Below are 5,039 nucleotides of genomic sequence, written 5' to 3'. Positions count from 1 at the left end.
GCTCTTCCCCATGGGGTCCCTGTCTCACTTGGTCGCTCTTCCCCATGGGGTTGCCCATCTCACTTGGTTGCTCTTCCCCATGGGGTCCCCGTCTCACTTGATGGCTCTTCCCCGTGGGGTCGCCCATCTCACTTGGTGGTTCTTCCCCATGGGTTCCCCGTCTCACTTGGTGGCTCTTCCCCGTGGGGTCCCCGTCTCACTTGGTGGCTCTTCCCTGTGGGGTCCCTGTCTCACTTGGTGGCTCTTCCCTGTGATGATCAGCATCGTCTGGAGAGCTGCTTCAGTTTATACCTTCTCATCTTGCTCCTCCTTGACTGCAGTACAACCCTGCAGGACGGGGCCCAGACCTGTGTATTGGGGACATTCCCCAGGTGCCCCTCATCCACATTCAGGATAACAAACCTTTACCCTGGATCAACCTGTCCCTATCAGATATTCCATAGTCAGGATTTCTTTTGGCAAAAGCAGCCCACTTGGCCATTTAAATGCTGTTAGAAAGCTCTGCCTGCTAAGCATGGTCCGCTGTCCTTGGACCTTCCTCTCACCAGCTGCAGTTCCCTTCCCTACAGCGGTGGCCCCTACCCTTACAGTAGGTCCGTTTGGGAGAGCTATAAACAATATTGCTGCCTGGGCCTCACCCCAAGAAGCTGATGTAATTGATCTGGGGTGCAGCCCTAACACTAGGGTGGACAGGTGAAGTTGAGAGCCACTGAGCTCAAGGCGCACAGGGTCACGTGACCAGATGCCTGATGTGTGACAGTTCACGGGGTCAGGACTGTGATGAATGACAACAGTTTCGGCTAATCCAAAATAGACAACAGTTGTTCAGCTCCAGATTGCCGAACAGGGGGACTTTCTTTGTTTGTTTTAAAGAAAGCCTGGAAATCCAGATCTTTCTGTGAAATCTTGGGATTCTTGGCAAGTGAGATTAAAAGCAAACCGTGTGTAGGCCGCATTCTGCAGACTTGATACTGTGCTCTTAGCGTCTGAGTAGGGAGCACTCCTAGGGTTCCTGGAGCTCAGCGATGGATGCTTTGAACTGGCGCCTCCCTGGGTGAGGGGTCGTCCTTGGCATTGTGGGGTGCTTCATATCCCTGTCTTCTACCTACTGAAAGCCGGGAGCAGCCTTTTCTCCCACCGATATCTGTGGATACTGCCAAATATCCCACAGGGAGCAAACATGCCAAGGATCATCCTTTGAAAACAACCCTGCAATCATGAGGAATTCGCTCCCGAAGCAGCCCATTCGATTTTTGATATTTCTTTCCAGAACTTCCGCTCTTGATTTCTAACCTCATTTTCTAATGCCGCACACAACAGCGGACCTTCCGGGTCTCAAAATCTTCTCGTGTGTGGCCCCTGAAAAAGCCACTGAGGTCCCTGATTCCCTTCCTATCTCGCAGGCAGCGCGTTTTCCAGACCATTCACCCCCTGCCAAATGGCCCGCAGTCTGCAGACGGTCCTCATAACCGGCCGTGTTCAGTGAAAACGAGGTTCCAGGCGCAGTGTGGCCGTCAGGGTCTGCGGAGGAGCCATTTCCTGCCTGCGCTGCTCCTATTAATGCCCGCTGGATCGCCTGGTTGTTTGCTTGGTAACCACATCCCACTGTTGACTCAGACCGAGCTTGTGGTCAATTAAAACCCACAACTGCTGGTCACGCTGTTCTTGGTTTCGCTCCATCCTGAGCCCCTGCAGCCGTGTGTGCGCTTGTGTGCACACTCCAGCCTAATTTTAGAACGCTGCATTTCTTGTCGTTAACTTTCACCTCCTCGGTCTCAGTACATCATCTCAGCACCCTGCTAATCTGAATCCGTATTCATCATTCCGCCCCAAGACCTGTTATGGCCAGTTCTGGGTCATTCACAAGTTACTAGCTTGGTGGCTCTCCGGCACTCTCCCCACCCCTCAAGGCACAGTTAGAAATGTTGTCCAGGCCAGAGTCTCCAAGCGGACGTGGAACTTCCCAGGAGAGCGCGCCTCACGCGGTGTGGAGTCAGTGATGTTTCCGCGTTCAGCCACTGTCTGCACTCGGACAGTTTATCTACAACATGGGGATAGCAAGTTTGAGTCATTAAGGTTGAGTTACATTATTAGCCTTAAAAAGCAAGGGGATTCTGACACATGAGTAAGCCAACCACAAGGGACAAGTGTCTGATTTCTTTCACACGAGGTACCCAGAATGGTCAAATTCATAGAAGCAAAAAGTATCATGGTGGTTGCCATGGGCGGGGGGAAGAGAGAATGGGGAGCAGCGGGGCAGGGTTTCAGTTCCTAAATGAGGATATTCTAGACTGTGGGGTCATTCTGGAGCTGGATGGGAGCACGGTTACACCCTGTGTCCACGTTTTATTGCCACAAGATGTACGCCTCAGGATTACATTAGGGCAGTTTCATATGACTTCCTTGGTAACCTTGTCATTTTTTCCAAGTGCTCACAACATGAAAAATGTAAACGTTCATCTAGGATTTTCCCACTTCATCCTCTTTAGCTTCTCAAAATTTGCCTTTTGTGGAAACAAAGATTAGCATCTTTTTCCAGTCTCCTAGAGGTTTTTTTTTTTTTTTTCATAAATATTGTGGGCCCTCCCTGTCCAGTGAGCATTTCAAAGGTGAATGGAACTCAGGATCTGACCCTCAAGAAACCAGATGGTTATTGGGAGTTACTCGGGATTCCTTGTGTTCTAGAGTGACACTTGCCCAAGGGGGAGTCAGGAAGGACAAAGAGTCCACAGCAAGGTCAAGGAGGCAGGATGGAAAAACTGTGATCTAAACTAGACTGTCCTTTTAGAGAGCTCAATCAGCAGGGTGTTCCTTCTGTGGATGAGAACTTTGGTGGTCATGGCTTCAGTACGTGGTCGGTTGGCATGTGGCTGCTGTAGAGATGGCGGCACATGGCAGGGAAGAGGGCAGTACCCAGAAGGCCAGGTGTGCAGAAAAGCTGTGTCCAAAAGTCCTCCCATGGGTACAGTTCCAACCCCTACCTGGAGTCGGAATTGTTGTCCCCATGAGAGGCAGGGAGCATACTCAATGCACAAGGAAAGGAGAAAGGGCAGCAGGCTCTAGAAGGCAACATTCATCAGTAGGTTAAAACATGTTGACATGGGAATGGGTGATTGCCAAGTTTCAGGGCATCACATTCAAACAATAAACAAAATTTGAAAAATATTCTCTAGTTGCCACATGAAGAATGCAGAAGAGGATCAATCAGAGGTCTTGGTGCAGGATGGGAATGTTAGAAATCTGGTGTAATAGTCCCCTTGCAGTGAGTGTGACAGATATATGTGATGACTTACTTTTTTTTTTTTTTTTTTTGGTGGAACCGGGGAGTGAACTCAGTCCTTTGCGCTTGCCAGGGAAGCACTTATTCCACTGAGCCATCTCCCCAGCCCCTGTGATGACTTACTTGACTCCTAGTTGTAAGGGCTTTGATGCACGGTCAGTAAGCTCCATTGCTCCAGCCCTTGAGAATGTAGCATATCGTGGTGGCAGTGGTGGAGCAAAACTATTCATCTTCGAGTGTGGATGTAAAAGGGAAGAAGAGGGAGCATCTACAGTTGCACTACGTCTTTCATGGGTGCAACCACCCCCTAGCAGCCAGAAGCTCTCCCACTGGGCCCTACCATGGCCTCCCAATAGCGAGGTGCAGGGAACTAAGCCTTCAACGACATGGGCTTCTGCAGGACTTCTCCGAGGCTTGCTGGATTTGTCTGCACCTTGTAGCATTCTGTGGAGCTTCCAGTAAAGAAATCAGAGTTTTCTCGATGGCTCTTGGTGCATTTAATGGGGAACTAAAGAATCCAAATGGTGTCGATGCCGTACTTCTTAGCAGTGGTGGCGGCCCCCACCCTTCTGGTCCCCAAAGTCCCTCACCTCTGATGAGAAGATGCTTGGCAGCAGTAAGCTCTGGTTTCCTATCAGAAGGCCAGGACCTCACTTATTAAAACAAAATAGCCTTGTGTGCATGCGTACAACCAAACATGCAGGTTGTCGACCCTTTGTGCCCCTTCTAGTCTGACAGTGGAAACGGAGTGACTTCTCATTATAGTTCAGATATAAAATCTGCCCCACCCCATGTGTTTGGAGGTAAGAGTGCTAGGCGATTGCATCGCGAAGACCAACTTCAGTGGACAAACCCACTGACAAGACCATAACCTCACAGCGTTGTGGGAGGGAAAAGAGACTTAGGAGGTGGAGCCTGTTTGAAGAGAGAAGGTCAAGAGTTGTGTCCTTAGTTACTGTCTGACCTATGGCCCTTTTATCTGCTTTTTCCTTCTTGGCTTCCTGGCTGCCATAGGCAGGATTTCTCTACCACACCCTATTTTTATAGTTTGGGTCTGGATGTCACCCCCACCCCCAGTAAAATCCCTCATGCGGCCATGGGGCAGCTTCTAGAGCTTCTGACTGACTCATGGTCCAGTCTGGGATTAGGAGTGTGAGTGCCACACCCGCCCTGGGGCACGAAGCCTGCACACAATGTAAGGGAGGGAGACAGGCTGCTCCTCCCTTTTGCTCTTGCTCTTTGCTGTTTTCTGCAGCCTTGAGCTGCTGCCCTCTGCCATGTGCCACTCTGCCTTGGAGCCAGCTGAGTACAGACTGAAATCTCCACAAACTAAGCTAAATGAACATTTCTTTCCTTAATTTTGAGGGGTACTTTGTCTCAGCAGTGAGAAAAAAGTAACCAAGACACCCTATCACCAAGATATTTCTACATAACCATAGGCCTAGAACAAAAGGACTGTGAGACCCAGGCCTGAAGCCCCTGAACCATAGCTCTCTCCTCCAGGAAGCTCTGCACGAGAGGTTTTGTCCTAGCAATGGAAAGGTGACAAAGATGCTCCTACGGAGAAGAGCTGCTCATCACAACAAGGCCTGCCTGATGTGACCCCCTCCCAACTAGATGGCAACCCGAGCCCCAAACCTGGGGGAAAATAAAGAAAGACCCATTAAATAAAGAGAGGGGTGAGGCACCAGTTATGCTGAGTCTACAGACTTACCCTCATTTCATAAAGCAGAATTTGTTCATTTCTCTATATCTCTTT

This window comes from Octodon degus, unplaced genomic scaffold (assembly GCF_000260255.1).
Source record: "Octodon degus isolate 3935 unplaced genomic scaffold, OctDeg1.0 scaffold00001, whole genome shotgun sequence".
NCBI lineage: Eukaryota > Metazoa > Chordata > Mammalia > Rodentia > Octodontidae > Octodon > Octodon degus.
This window is presented reverse-complemented; position numbering follows the sequence as displayed.